This window comes from Euprymna scolopes, chromosome 23 (assembly GCF_053919585.1).
Source record: "Euprymna scolopes isolate OS-2025 chromosome 23, ASM5391958v1, whole genome shotgun sequence".
NCBI classification, from domain to species: domain Eukaryota; kingdom Metazoa; phylum Mollusca; class Cephalopoda; order Sepiida; family Sepiolidae; genus Euprymna; species Euprymna scolopes.
In genome coordinates this window covers 67,964,903-67,981,933 of record NC_136504.1, presented here as the reverse complement: position 1 = coordinate 67,981,933, position 17,031 = coordinate 67,964,903, and the positions used below count along the sequence as shown (strand labels likewise).

At 28.3% G+C, this 17,031-nt stretch overlaps 1 protein-coding gene across 4 annotated transcripts in view; it reads right to left on the bottom strand.

The window, feature by feature from the left end:
* The window catches only part of LOC145245978 (lethal(3)malignant brain tumor-like protein 3), a 140,016-nt gene that overhangs the window by 122,401 nt on the left and 584 nt on the right, over positions 1 to 17,031 (bottom strand). The window contains exon 1 of one of the 4 annotated variants that reach the window (XM_080107767.1): positions 6,769 to 8,297. The exons of the other annotated variants lie outside the window; for them this stretch is intronic. The gene's annotated coding sequence lies outside the window, so the exon portion shown is untranslated. Of the gene's footprint in view, positions 1 to 6,768; positions 8,298 to 17,031 lie in introns of those variants that run through there. 4 annotated transcript variants of the gene reach the window in all.

Sequence of the window (17,031 nt, the reverse complement as noted above, 5' to 3'; positions counted from 1 at the left end):
AAGGAGCAAGAGGTGGGGGTACAAAATCTAAAACCGCAGTCACGGCATGACCTAAGGTCAAATATTGGTTACGAAGTATGAAGCCTACTACTGACTTATTCAGATCCATTACATTTAAGACAGTTATTTTTCCTTCCTTTTTACAAAACACTATAGCATGCTGAGCCCAACATAATTCTGTTTGGATCAACAGTTCCATCTTAGCTTCATTGTACCACCTGCAAACAAGAATAGGAATCCAGCACATACATTGTTTATTATTAATGCTTCCAAACGGTCACTATGATTCCTTTTTGCCATTTAAAAAAAACGTCTTACTACAATATCATAGTGAAATAACTATTTCTTCTCCTGTACATGTGAGAAAAAAAATAACTCGCTGAATAAAGTTTACAAAGATTATCAAAATTATTATTTCAGATTCATTACATTTTTTGACACAAGTGCACTAGGTGTGTCAGAAATTTCGTGAAAAATAGTGAATAATTCCACCCCATCTTTCCAAGCTTATAACTCCTCGAAAAATGTAATTCAAGCCATAATTTTATTTTTCAATTAAAGGAGTAAGGACCAAGGTTTCATTTAAAAAAAAAAAAAAAAAAAAAAAAAAACGTGTTTTAAACTTCGGACTTTACAGGTAAATTTCTAAAAAACACTACTTGTTTTTTGTTTTAAATTTGAATATATTATTTATTTATTGACTATTTCTCTTCAATTTATGATATATAAAACTTTGGTGAGTAAATTAATTATTTACTTTTTAATAGACACTTGAAAATGGGGGGGGGGCGAATTTAAAAAAAAATGTTTGTCTAAAATATTATATTCGGTTTATTGGAAAGAGCATAAAATTTCACATTGACCCTGAAAATATTAAGAGAGAACTAAAAAAAATATTTTTTTTTTAGTATAACTTGTCCAAAAATGAAAATGTGCCCATTTTTTTTTTTTTAAAGTATTTCTAAACTTTGTTGATATACGCTTTTGTCAAACATCAAACTTGCTTTTCTTTGATTTTTGTTGATTACTACAAATTGAGCCATTTAATCAATTGAAAAGCTTTTTATATGCCATATTTTCAGTCTTGTTATATCAACATTAGGAGTCTTGTCTCTGTGTAACACAATAATTAAAAAAATGGCTATGCTGTGTTAGTCATCATATGGATGAAAATCAAATAGATATTTGCAATATTTTTCTGTTCTTATTATATTATTCAAAATTAATGTTACAGGATTTCTTGAGAACGGCTACTTGAATGGGCGAAAATGTTTAAAAAATAAAATATCAATTGTATATTTTATGTATTCCATTGATATGAAATCAGTACCAATGAGAACAAACAAAAAGTTATTAAAAAAAAAAAAGACAAAAAGTTCCTTGTCGATCTACAATGAAAGGTGTTCAAAGATTGGCTAATTATAACAATGTTTGAAAATTCACAATTTATTTTATTTCTAAACAGCAAACTACATGGTTTTTCATTAAAAGTATCTTTTCACACTGTTGTGTTAAACGGACTTTCCTATTTTTCTGTCATTCAATGAAAGGATTTTTCTGCAATGTCTCTCATCTTTGCCCTCTTCATGTCTACTGTGGAGATCTCTTTAATGACCCGATTCATCTTGAGTAAAGGAAAGTCACACCAAGCAAACTTAGGCAAACAGGAATGTTGTTCCAGCATAGCAATATTATCCTCTACAAGAAACTGCAGGGTGCTCAGAATATTATGAGCATTGTTGTAGCGAAAAAGAGACGTTAACAAAATCAAACAAAAGTAGAAATCTATATCCTCTCAAGATATTACGCTATTCATTTATTTTTCGACCACAGCTCACATAACACCTTCAGTTGCATTAATTTTCAGACACGCCTCATATGTTTCTGAATTTTTGAGATGAGGATTGATTTTTGTATTATTTAGATTGTTCGGATACTGTTTTTATCTTGGGTATCATTTCCACATTTCAGTTAATATAAACTCCAATCTTTTTCGAATACATCTTGTTGTCTTTCTGTCAAATTCAAGATTTTTTCTGTTAAACACAGAAATCTGGACAGAATTTTGAATGGAATCTTTTCTCTAATACAAGGTGGTAACATGTTTTTGTTCTGTCAGCCATGACTGGGTAAGTAATTCGTAAAGACCCATAAGTTAGTGCATTAAATACTTGGTTAAATTCAATTATAAGTTACACTCTTCTGGAGGTTGAAGGTACAATCTTCAGTGCAAGCGACACTCAAAATACAAATACAAATTACTAAGGACTTCTACCCAGTCATGGCTAACAAAACGAGAGAATGCGGTTCCCATTGATTAAATAAAGGGTTCCATTTGAAATTCTGTGCAAATTCACAAGTTCGACAAAGTACATTTGAAAAAGGTCAACCAAAACGTTAAAATAACATTCAAGATGAGAACAGTAATACAAAGAATTCAAATAATACGAACATCTTGTATATATCTAATTAAGTCAACATTATGGACGTTGCAAACATAGTATGATGTCAGCATAGTGGTCTTTGCGGACAGTCCTGATCAAGGTTATATCCACAGTAATTTAAGATTCTTTTGTCAAAATTGTTTGCAAAAACAAACATGATTACTCTTATTTACATAGATTTTTTTTTTTTTTTTTAGATAAAAACTAGAAAATGAGGTAAAAAAAAAAAAAATTTCGCCTGATACAATATTCATTCTAACAAGATGACTCAAAAGATCAATTTCTGCAAGAACTATTAAAACAAATCAGCTTTTCAAATTTGAAATAGTTTGTATTCATTATTTCTCAATCTTATCTCTTACCAGCAGGCTCCTAATTTTCATAAATTACAAAACAAAATAAAAGCAAAAAAACCTATATGCTTGATATTATTTTTTGAGATGAGGGCTTAGGATTTGGATTATAGGTATCACTATTCTCATCTTGGATATTATTCACACATTTTAGACCATTTTTAACCTTTGACCTTTAGGTGTATCTCGTCAAACTCAGGAATTTGTACAGAATTTTGAACAAGTAATTTTCTCTCGTTCTATCAGCCATGACCAGATACAAGTTTTTTGTAATTTGTAGCAATATTCTGGCTATCATCTGCACCTTCAACCTCCAGAATACTTTAGCACTTTATCCATTACACCACGAGTTTAACAGAAAAATTCTTGAGTTCAACAGATACACAAGAACAAGATTAGGTTACAATCAACCAAAATGTGAAAGTAACATCCAAAAATATAATATAAATCTTAACATTACAATTTTAAATGTTAAAGTTTGTTTTAGGGCATAATCAGAGTAAAAATACTTATGCCCTCAGTGAGATTCGAACTCACAACCCCTATACAATATGTTAACCGATTGAGCTACATTGGCAATTAGGAAAAAAAGCAATGCTATGTGACAAGTAAAGACAAAAAAAAAAGAGGGGAAACAAAGTTATAAGGATGCCATGGTTCACTTTCTGCTTTCATGTACAAAATTGAAAACTGTTTTTTTTTTTTATTTAATCCACAAAGGTTGATTTTTTCTTATTCTGTCAGATATATATACATGGTCTAACAGTCAAAGGTGTTAAATGATCAATTCTATATGATAGTCACTTATCGAGGTTAAAATAAACCTAATCAGAATCCTTCAGATGACACATGATAGGAATGAAAGTAAAAAAAAAAAAATCTGAAGTTTTGTTTGATTTTAAAATTTAGTTATTATGAAAAAAAAAATTTAAAAAAAAAATATATATATATATTTTGTTGTTTTTTTTAATTCACAATTTTAGAATCACAAAACGATTCTCAATATCATACAACACTTTAAAGTGAAGTCAATATCATACAACACTTTAAAGTGAAGTCAATATCATACAACACTTTAAAGTGAAGTCAATATCATACAACACTTTAAAGTGAAGTCAATATCATACAACACTTTAAAGTGAAGTCACTCCAAGATGTAAAAATCAACACATAGGTATTGTCAAGATTAATGCATGTCATTTCATCATAATGAAACGACATGCATTCTTTGCTTCAAGTATTAATACATATATACATATATACATACACACACACACTGTTTGTGTATATACAAAACTGTCTTTAAAGTTATATATGGGTGCTTAGTGATCATTTAAATTTAGCATTCATTTGTTTATATCTTACATGATTTTGATTCTTGAAAATTTAAGGCTTAAGTTTAATGTGCCTTAAAAAGAAATTTAAATTCATGGAATCTTGTTTAATTGGTGTTAAATGATTATGGATCAAAATGAATCCAAATCTGAAATATTAAATTTTTAAATGGAACATTGTGTCCATATTATACCCTCTAACTACTCTTTACAATGCTCCATAGATACTGAAATTTGGAGAATATTTGTTGATTGATGTATAATATCTTGTTATAATTAAAAAAAAAAAATCAGAATATTCTGAATTTTCACAAAGGGTTTCCATTCCCTCTTTTCCCCTTTGCATGAAAACTAAATAGTCAACATTATCTGACCTTAAGTCTAGTAGCTGTTTTCCAAAATTCATGATGATCAGTTAATTAGTTTAAGAGTGAATACTGTATAAATATATAAACATACACGAATTCCTAAGATGCTTCTCTCAGAAATGAAAAACACTTCTGTGTAGGTGACTTGCCATAAGCATATTTTATAGCAATACGTTTTATATATTTAAAACATTTAGAAATTCTTGAAAGCCAAACAAAATTTTTTTTTAATATTAATTTGACATAAATCTTATGTCAAAACGTTTAAGTTTTTAAAGTAAAAAAAATAATTAATTTTTAAAAAATCGTATTGTTTGCTAAGCTTTTACTAAGTTCTAAATGTTAAATATCAGTACTGCTTCAAGAGTGAAACGAATATTATAAATGAGAGAGTGATGATTCCAAGAAAGTGAACCTAGGAAATGAGGCAAATACATATAGATTTGCTACAAGTTTCCGAAATCTATTGCCATTTGCTACTGATCATGATTATGATGGTGATGCTGGTAGCAGTAGTTTTGTTCTCGTATATCTGGGAAGCTTCACACCAGGCAACTTAGATAACTGCATTCATCATCATCATCATCATCACCACCACCATTACCTAACATCGATATAAGCTATGCAGCTACTACCCACAACCACAGACGGGGAAAGCACTTGCCATTTTTTTTTTTTTTTTTTTTTTTTTAAATAATACAATGATCCTTCCTCTGTCTCTCCTTAAATGTAGAATTTTTTGTTCTTAGGAAAAGGGGAAAAACATTAAACAAAGTGTTTTTTTCTGGTTTGTAATGCAAATATGATTCTTTTGTTACATTTCAGAATATTTTTAGGATAAAATATTCATATGAAATGGAAATGAAAATTATAAACAGAAAAAGAAATATTTAAAATAAAAATAAAGAAAATAAAAAAAGAAATCGTCTACATGAAAATGTACCCTCTCCTCAGACATTTTCATTTCTTGAAGAATGGGAAAAAACTTGGCATTTTTTGTTGTTCGTTTTCTCTTGGAGGGGGGTATTATAAGATGATTACGAGGACATGAAAATAAAGTGGCCATATAGAAATACTAAAACTACTTTTAGGAGTATTATTTCAATTTAGTCGGTCACTTATTCTAATCTTAGTTTCGACCGATTTAATCTCCGATCTTCTTGAGATGCGCCTTTGGGAACTTGGAGACGTTCTCATTCGAAAGACTTACCCGAAGAAGGTCGGAGGTTACATCGGCTGAAACCAAGATAACAACCAAAATGAAAATAATAGTAAATACAAATAATCAATTCTCATTTCAAATCACAAAATATTTTAGAAAGATTTTTTTAAATATATATTTGTTTGGGTGTTGTTTTTTTATTAATGAATCTAATTTTCTTGAAAACGATTCCCAATTTCGCCAAAATTATTGTTTAATCGTTTGGTAATGTTAAAGGTGCTTTGCAGTAGGATCTTGTCAACAAGTTATTTCGAATTCAAAATACTAGATTTAAATTTACAACACTGAAAATTAAAATTACAGAAGATTAAAAACAATCATGTTTGTTAAAAAATGCATACGATAAAATAAAAGTTATTTTCATCTCTACTTTAATAGAATTATGAAACGAAACAATAAACAAACGACTTCTGTTTATGCGTGTTTACTGTTTCTCATCTCTGCGCGACTTACATTGTTTTTAATATTTACTTAGTAAATAATAAATTATTAATACATTTTACTAATAATGAATTATTTAAATAAAAATTACAATAGCGTAAAAAGCATTTGTGCATTTTAACATTCCTGTGAAAATTTAGAAAGCCATTCTTAATATGAAGTGTTTTGTTAGTTTTTCCTTGCCACAAACGGAACTCTTCTAAAACGAAAACAAAAATGCTAAAACACACAACTGCCACGTTAAATACCAAAATAACTTTAAAAAAAAAAAAAAAAAAAAAAAAAAAAAAGAAAACAACCCGGGCAATGCCGATATAGAAAATTAAATCTAGACGAGATTTTCTTAAAATTCATTTTAAAATTACTCTTAAAAAAACAATGTTTCCAAGCATTTTTTTTAATGCATAGATCGTTAGAATTCCATCCATTGCATTGAAAAGTAATTCCTGCATACATTAAACTAAAAAAAAAAAAAAAAAGTGTCATCAGTATGATGCTGTTTTTTTCTGTTTTAATCAAATTACATTTTAAAGAAATAATCTAACCAGAAAGAAGACTGTGATTTAACTCGGAAATTATCAAATTAAAATATTGAACTGAACCTACCTGGTGTTGACCGGGAGTTATTTTAATTTCATATTTGTTTCACTTTTCTTCCTTTTTTTTTTTTTTTTTTTTTTTTTTCAAAACCATGTTTGCTTGTTTTTATTTTTAATCAAATTATTATTATTAATAATAGGATCTTGAAAGGTAAATATTTTTTTAATAATTATTATTATTATAATAATAATAATAATAATAATAATAATAACAACAACAACAACAGAGTACTAATTGAATCAAATAATTCTAATTTAAGTAATGTTTTAGTTTAGGTAAAATTATTGGATGTAAAAAAGCTTCCCAAACTTTTAATACATGAAGATTTGCTAAGAATTTTAAAGCCAATTTAAATTGGATATTTTGGTACCAGTGCTGAAATAATAACGTTATTATTTAGAAAACCATTCTTAACATGGGAGGGGAGGGTGGTTTGTACCTAGTCTGTACTTTAACCTCACAATTTAATAAAAACAGATATCATAAAACTTTACTTAAACTTGAAAATACGATTTAAAAAATAGCGTGGATCAGTAAATGCACTAGCACTTTCGCGAAGTAATTTCTTTTTTTTTTTTTCAATTATTAACAACATATTCAAATGATTGGCATTTTTACAGAGAAACAAAAATGCAATTTCGTAATTATTTTTAAACTCAATATTTTTTTCATTTAGTACTTTTTATCTCATTGCATTTTTTTTTTCAATAAATATGCGATTACTAGTAAATAAAAAGTGTAAGTCAGAAGTGAAATTGTATTTGAGAAAAAGAAGAGATAATCGTTTTACGTTACATTTGTTTTCAAGTTTTAACTAAGCACTCACTACACATATGAACCATAAAATGTAAATATAGGTTAAAATAAAATAAATCAATTAAATAATGAAAATAAATTTTAACGTACAGTAGTAATAGTTGACAAAACTATTTAAAACCTAAAAAAAATTATTTGAAATGAAATCATATTTCCAAAAGAACTGTTTAAAAGTTAAGTAAACAATAATTTTGAATTCATTTATTTGGATTTGCATCTTGACTGTAACCAATGTAACCTCCGATGTAAGTTCCGAAATAGAAGAAAACTAATTCTGAATTAATTTATTTTTACGTTCAATGTGTTCGAACGAATTTATAGTACTCCTTGGGCGTTGAGTTCCATGGCGACCAGTATAAAAAAACAAGCGGCGCTGAGCGCTCCCTTCCTGACGCAAACACACGTAACATTTTTTTTTATTTACTGACGTTGTAGTAAAACTAAACGATTATTTGTCACATTATTTATTTATTTTGAAAAAGTTTTACACTTTATGAATATTAAAAAAAGAGTTACTAAACATTTATTAATAATGTCTCACTTTTACAGACATTTGTTTTTTAATTTCTTTTTAAATGACAGCTTTTTATCGACTTTTTTTTAATAGCATTTGCGGATGATGGGTAAAAAACAAAAAAAAAATAACTAAACCATTTACTGATAATTTCTCACTTTTACAAATATTTTTAACAAATAAATGTTATCAAAGTTAAGATGCTGAGAAATTTTCAGTAAATGGTTTAGTTATTTTTTTTTTCGTTTTTTACCCATCCGCAAATGCTATTAAAAAAAAAGTCGATAAAAGTCGTCATTTAAAAAACAAATATCTGTAAAAAAAAAATAAACAAATAAATAATATGACAAATAATCGTTTAGTTACTACGACAACAACGTCAGTAAATAAAAAAATGTTATGTGTGCTTGCGTCAGGAAGGGAGCGACGCTTGTTTTTTTTATGCTGGTCGCCATGGAACTCAACAACCAAGGAGTACCGAATTTATTTTAATTTTTAAAAAATCCACTTTTTGAAATTTAATTCAAGAAATTTCAAAAAGAACACTTCTATTTCACTAACAGTTGAGAAAAATTTTATATTATAAAATATGAAAAAAAAGCACGAATTCTTAAAAATCAAATAACTTAATTTGTAAAATAAACGTGGATTTAGCGCATAAAAAAGGGTAAATTTTACAAAATTAAAATTTTCGCAATTTATGTTATGTTATATAAATATTCATGCATTGATTTTTTTTTTAATATTTCATTTTTGTACGCCAAAAAATAATTCACAAATAATTTTACAAACAAAACTACCATCTGTAATATTAAACTAGCTCCTATACTGACCTGGCGTTGCCCGGGATTCTTTTTACTTTCATTTGTGAGTTTTTTTTTGGGGGGGGGATACCAAATTAATAAGATCAAATTGATAAATCGTTTGGTCATGAAATTATTAAGCTAAATTGTTATAATTTTGTTAAAAAAGATAGTTTTAAGGTAAATGTTTACTTTAACTACAACAGAACATCGACCAATAAAATTTGATTTTTTTATAGGTTTTCAGGGTCGCCGACAAGGAATCTGATATTCAAACCCGTCGCAAATATACTGTTAGCATGGTATTAACCTCTAAACCCTCGCACTATTTTGTGACAACTAACTAACCGCCATCGTTTATGCTATTCTTACATGATGCATTCGCGCATGGACGTGCGTAGTAAGGTGACTTGTCACATCGCGGAAGAATTTTTAAGCAGACAAGTTTTCAAAAACAACAAAATGTGGTTCATTTTTCTGTGTTTACGTAGTTTTTGATGCGTTTTTAATTGATCTAAAAAAAAATTGGTTTTCACGAGCGGTCTACAAAAGCATTTTTATTTTTCGTTTTTTTTTTTGAGGGGGGTTATTCAATTATAGAACTTGTACAACATTTAAGTGATTCTACAGTTTAATTTACCGTTTCCCCCCCCCTCCACCCCACCGTTTTACCGCGCCGACACACCGAGCAGAAGAACTGTTCAATTTTTCACAAAAATTCTGTTTATATGGGGGGTAGGGCGGTGGAGGGCACGGCACCACCTGTCCCCCCCCCTTTCCCTGCCCCTTCACCGCCCTACCCCCAATGTAAACAGAATTTTTGTGGCTCGGTGTATGTCGGCGCGTTACTTACAGAAAAACGGTAAATTAAACTGTAGACGCAACCTGTTAAATGTTGTACAAGTCTTAACCACATCCCCTCTAAAAAAAAAAAATTGAAAAAACGAAAAATAAAAATGTTTTTGCAAATCGCTCATGAAAACTTAATTTTTTTAGATCAATTAAAAAGCATCAAAAACTACGTAACACAGAAAAATGAACCACATTTTTGTTTTTGAAAACTTTCTTGTTCCAAATGTCTGCTAAAAAATTCTTCCGCGATGTGACACATTACGCGCGTCCGTGCGCGAATGCATCATGTAAGAAAAGCATAAACGATGGTGGTGAGTTGGCACAAAATAGTGCGAGGGTTCAGGGGTTAATACCATGCAAACGGTAAATTTGCGACGGGTTTGAATATCAGATTCGTTGTCACCGACGCCGAAAACCTATCAAAAAAATAAATTTTATTGGTTGGTGTTCTGTTGTAGTTAAAGTAAACATTTACCGTTTTTAATGTCTACTTATAAAATTATTGGATTAAATTTAAATAGCTTTCAAAACTTTTTAATTTTTCAAAATCTTTTAATATTTGCTAAGAATTTTAAGTTAAATTTCAAATGGTCACGAATTAATTCATTTTTTTCTCCTTTTAAAAAATAAACTGAAATAAATAAAATGGCTGACTTGTTAAACAGAAATGCTGTGTGGCGAATTTAATTCCGCAATTAAATTATTTTTTATAATAATGTTATACAATGCGCTTTTAGTAATTTAAGTTATTGCATTTTTTCGATTTCATCAATAATAAATGATGATGATGATGATGATGAAGAAGGCGTGAAATACACACGAGAAGTGGTTGGAGAATTTTATTTAAAAAAATCCCAATTAATAATCCAGGTTTCATGAAATCACGTGATCACTAGATCATAAGTTGTAGACAAGACATGTACGAAAAGAAAAATCTCATTTTAAACTGTGATTTATTTATTTTATTTGAACATTACAAAAAATTACACTGAAAAAAGAAGAATGACAAATTTCGCATTATTTTTATGTCAAGAAAAGGTCATGAATAGAAAAAAAATTCTTAAAAAAGAAAATATTCGCTATCCTCAAAATTATTGTACACCCACCACAACAACACTAGGGGAATCTCCCCCAAAGCGAAAACGACACTCACATGAATAAATATTCATTTTGAAATGACTAAAACTGTTGAGAAAAATCAAAATATAATGTAGTAAATGAATAAAAAGGTTCCCACTTATTTTTTTTTTTTTTTTTTTTTTTAGTTGAGAAATAAGTTGTAAATTGCTATACACAAAATTTAAGTGGAAGCATTTATAATCTTTTTTGAGTTATTACAAACTTGTCGTTTAAAAGCACAAAGAAATTGTTATTTCTTTTCCATCAATTTTTAACATTAAAATGCGCTTAAAAATAACACTAGTTATTTACAAGAAAACATGATTTCTTAAAAACACACTACGACTACTACTAGATAATTAATAGTAGTGATTATTCTGCTACTGTTGCTGCTGCTAAAACCACGCACTTTATTGGAAATTAATTACTTTATTATTTACGGGCGTCAATAAATGAAAATAAATGTTTTATTATTATTTATTCAATTATTTTGGGTTCGTGACTAATAAGATTTTCACATGTTGCCGAGGACTGATAATTTGTATTATTCGAACTACTATTTTCATCTTGGTAGCTATATTTACTACGCTTCGGCCGATGTAAAACCCGACTGAGAACTTTTATGCATGAAAATATCCACGGGAAGAAAGTCGGAAATTACATCGACCGAAACGTTGTGAATATAGCAACCATAATAATAAGAATAGCAATCTAAATATTAAAATCATTTGAATTTCACACAAGTGTGTGTGGGTGTTTTTAGGGGGGGGGTAAGCTGCCGTTTCTCAATTTTCTTTTCGAGTTTGTGTTTACTGTTTCCTCGTTTCTACATAACTTACATCATTGTAAGTTTTTATTTATTTTTAAGATTGAGCGATGGTTTAATCTTTATTTTTAAAATTATTAGATTAATTAATGCCTAAACTTATATGATATTTAAATTTTTGGGTCAATGTCAAATTTCTTTCCAACTCCCCCAAAAAACTTTAAAATGATGACTTTTATAGATTTTCGGTGGTGCTGGTGCTGCTAAACAGAATATCACATTTAAATTTGGGGCAGATAAGTAGTTTTCATGATATGAAGAAATTGCTTTTTCAAAAAGTGGGGGATCACTTTCCTATATAAATTAACGTAAAATGAGCATCCGCTTTCTGGCCATCTAGTAATTTCTTTATAAATAAATTTAACTGTGATATTCGTTTTCAGCACCACCGAAAACCGGCGCTGTTATTTTACTAAGAGATTCGTTCATTTTTCATCTCCAAATTTAGGACGCTAATAATGCTGTCAGTAAGTTTACACGAACATACTTTCGTTTTTCGGGTTTTTTTTTTTTTTTTTTTTTTTACATTATAGAACTTGTATAGTTTTTAACATGTGCTTTGCTTTGCTTCTGCAGTTTAACATTTCACAAAAATTCTGTTTACATTAGGGGGAGCGGTGGCGGCCGCCACAACACCCCTTGCCCTTCCACCGCTCCCCCCTAATGTAAACAGAACTTTTGTGAAATATTAAACGGTTCTTCTGCTCGGTTAATGTCGGCACCATACTTACGGAAAAACGGTTAATTAAACTACAGAAGCACCTGTTAAAAATTATACAAGTTCTATAATTGAATACTCCCTCTAAAAAAGGAACGAAAAACAATGTTTTTGTAAACCGCAGTAAATAATGCTGTCAGTAAGTTTACTGACAGCGTCCTAAATTATGAAATGAAAAAATGCACGAATCTCTTAGTAAATAAACAGCGCCGGTTTTCGGGGGTGCTGAAAACGAATATCAGTTAAATTTTTTATATGGAGAAATTACTAGGTGGCCAGAAAGTGTGTGCTCATTTTACGTTAAAGTTATATAGGAAAGTGATCCCCCACTTTTTGAAGAAGTAATTTCTTCATATCATGAAAACTACTTATCTGCCCCAAATTTTAATGTTATATTCGTTTTCAGCACCACCGAAAACCTTTCAAGTCGTCATTTTTATGTTTTTGGAGGAGTTGGACAGAAACTTAACATTGACCCAAAAATTTAAATAGCATATAAGTTTGGGCATTAATTAATCTAATAATTTTATAAATAAACATTAAACCATTACCAGAAAAATCAGTTTTGGTCTTATAACAATTTAGTTAATAAATTGAATGGTCAAATAAATTAAGTTTTTAATCCTTTAAAAAAAAAAAAATTGTGCTTGTCTACTTTTGCCACCGCGCTATTTTTTAATAGTTTTTCAGGTTAAATTCAAGCTTCATATATAAACGTGCAAAAAAAAAAAAAAAACTCTAGGACAACTCCGAATACATATCTGGTTAGTAATTAAAACTTTTAAAAGCTTATCTACACGACAAATAAATAAGTTTTTTTTTTTCCTCTATTTCTAATCTAAAAAACAGTACGAAAACCACACGTGTTAAGTTTGGGCGTACTAAGATTTTTGTGTTTTTCGATGAAGTCGTCAAAATGACTTGACCTCCCAAAATAAACATTACTATCCGAGAAGAAAAAAAATCTACTAAAAATGTATTGGTTTCTCCTTACTGTATTTACTTTAAAACGGCAATTTCAATTAAATCTATAACATAGGAATTTCCTTATCATTTGATATTTTATGTTCTTAAAAAAAATAATAATAAATATGAAAAAAAAAAAAAAAAAAAAAACATACTTGTCAATGCATGTTTTCCCGAATCATAAAATTCTCGGTCCATTCTCTTGTTCGATTATTGTTTGATACGTTATAAAAAAATAAAATAAAATAAAAAACATAGGCTCGCTAAGACGTGAGAGAATAGCAGTTTCTATGTTATACAAACCTAATTTTAAAAGCAATAAATATTAGACATAATATGTTCACTTTTAAAGTGAACCCCTACGCAATCTCTCACTCACTGTCACACACACCTGCGTGGGGTGGGACATACAAATGAAAATATAAGAAATGGAAAGTAATAAGGGGGGGGGATAAAACACGCATCATTATTGAATGATAATGACCTCGGGGTCAAACAACTATACAATAAGTTGTTAGTAGAACTAATCTCTATTCAATAAAACTCACAGATTGCTTATGTCCCTCGCTTCTATGTAACTTTGATAAATACACACAGATGCATTAAAGTCAAAAATTAAATAGAGGATAAATTAGAACAGATTTCTAAAAACCTTATATAAAAATGTAAACATCTATTTTTATCACATAAAACTGAACGCACGCACGTTATAAATTTCGATTTTATAATGCGACTTTCAAGAAACGTTTCATCATCTCTGTAAAACTATTTGACAAGATTTCGCGTCTGTGTTTCTTCGCCTACACGTAACTTTGATCAATACACATTGAATGTTTTTATTTTTTTTAATTATTAAGCATAATAATAAATAAAAAAATAAGTGAAAACTAAAATTTTTAATTACGTAATTATATTTTAAATTATTTTTTTTAGTTTTCCCTTTACTTTTTTTGATAGAATTTCTGCTAGCTGCAACATCAACAAACTTTATTGTACTACTAAAATTAAGTGGTATACTTTTGAAAATATTATGTAAATAAGGTAAATAAAAAATTTGCAATCTTTAAATGTTTTACTTATTGTTTTAGAGCATACATACTATGCTATGCAGTATGCACGCTGTAAAATAGTGAAATAAAATGCTGAGTTATCAATAATGAAATAATGTGAATCACCATCATCATCAACAACAACAGGCTCTTTACAGATCTCTAACCATGTCGCCCTTTTACAGGAAAAAAGCTTACGTCCCTTCTTTTTTTTTTTTTTTTTTTTTTTTCTCAGCTTCACCATTGTAATAAATGTTGGCTGTTGGGAAAAAAAAAAAAAGATAAACAAAGCATAAACAATAAGTGATGGGGATCACACTCGATCTGTCGTATTGCGCGCTAAGTTGCATAATCGTTTTTCGCTTTAAAAATCAATTCCTTTTGCAAGCGTCTCAATCATCCGATTTATATCGTCAGTCCGAAATATTATTTACGGATGAAAATTATACAGAAACGAAGAAACTAAAAACAAACAAAAAGTTTATTCATTAGTTTTTTGTGTTTATTTTTCTTTCTTTTTCATATGAAATTCATATTCGGTGGTCATCCAAACTTATAAAAGTGGTTTAGATAATTAAAAACAAAAAAATTGAAAAAAAAAAAAAAAAAAAAAAAGGAAAAATTAAAACAAAAAGAAAAAAAAACATACCCATGATATACTTACAATATGATAAAACAATTAAGAAATGTTAATTTTAAGTTAAATATTATCGGCGTAAAATGCAAAAAAATATTATTGGGATAAAAAAAAATCCGTTTTGTTTGACTAGCATGGCGTCGTAAAGAAAAAGAGGAAATTATATCCGCAACAAACAAACGTCGCAAAAATATTCAGTAAAAATAAAATTTTAAAACCGATCTTAAACTAAAACTAACATAGGGAAATAATAATTGTGATAATAAACAAATGCAAATATCGTTTGCTTTAAACGATTAAAAACGATCGCTTTTATTCGCATTTTCTCTCACTCCACAATATAACACAAAAAGAGCGCATAAAAATTTTCAGACTTCAACGAAGTAATATGACCTAACAAAAACAGTTTTATTTTTCCACTGTATTAAAAAAAATCTCCTGTATTTTTTATTATTTTATGATGTCACTCAATTATATATTTCTAAATATAATTACTTCATATTTTTATTTTCTTAAACAATCCCAATACTTCGTTTTTCTTTTCCTTGCAGTAATCACAACTAAAGTCAAAGTGCGTTCTACAAACAAAAAGTAAAAAAAAAAGGAAAAAATAAAACAAGTGTCAACTTACTTAAATGTTTTTTCTCCGTAAGCCCTTAAAGAGGAAACTTTTTTAATAAATTTCTAAAATTTGAATTAAGTAATTAAGTATTTGTTTAAAAAAAAACAACTCTTTTTCTTCTATACGAAAATAAAAATTAACAAATCTATTTCAATTTTTGTTCTAATAGATGAGAGATTTTATTAAAATATTTACAAAATTTACAGATATGTAATATATTTCGAGCTATTTTAATATTGCGAATAATCTCTGAAGAAAATAGCAAAAATAAAATAACTTTAATTCTATTTTTTTTTAATGATTTTCTTTAAAATCAGGCTTTTATGAAGGTAGGAATGATAAGATTACCAATATTTGTTAAAACGTAAACCGAAAGGAAAAAACTATTATAAAATCGGCAAATATCTAAAGCGAAAAAAAATAATAAAGGGGGGGGAGGGGTACATTTGTTCCTTCCCTAGTAGTAATCATCAGTTGAAAATAAAGGAACTGGTTTCCAAATCTACTTCTCAAAGAGTTCCGAAAAAGAAATATTAAACAAAATAAATATAAAATTCCAACTCACTTAAGTTCCTTTATTTTCTTTCTTTTTTTTTTTTTTTCAATAAATTAACTGTTGTATTTTTTTTTTTTTTTTTGGTTGGATTCCTTCCTCATCTTAAAAAAACAACCAAAAAACAAAATTTTTACGACTTGTCCCTTTTGCTACTTTTTCGCCTCGTTTTCGATTTGAAAATCGAAAATTTTAACTAAACAGCTTCGATGTAAGATTCGCGCAAAACACTCATGTAGCAAGAGAAAAGAAAATTATTTCGATTTAAACTTTATTTTTTATTTTTTTAAAATAAACAAAACATGATTTTAAAATTTATTTGAAATCATTAAATTTATTCAACTTAAAAATATATGCGAATACCAAAAAAATACCCGCTATTTTCTAAGAGGCTTTATTTAGTTTAGTAAAAAGAATATAAAAAGGAAAGAAAATGTGTAGGCATTTACATTCTTTGAGTACAAAATTAAAATCAGCAAAACATACAAAAAATAAGAATTCCCTTCAATAATTGAAGGTAAAAATGCGATTAATTTATTTATTGAAATCTTTTTAAGTACTTTTTAATTGGACGACCGGCAAAAAAAAAGAAAAGAAAAACTAATGCTAGCAAAGAAAAAGCGGTCGGCGAATGGTCACCATATAGATTTTAATTGTGCCTTTACAATATTTATCTTTAACATACGTTTCATTTTATTTAAATACTTTACGCTTTTAAGTTTAACTTTTAAATTAAATGCATTAAAAGAAAAGTAGAAAAAGCGAGTTTAATACATCTCTTTACTTTTAGCTAG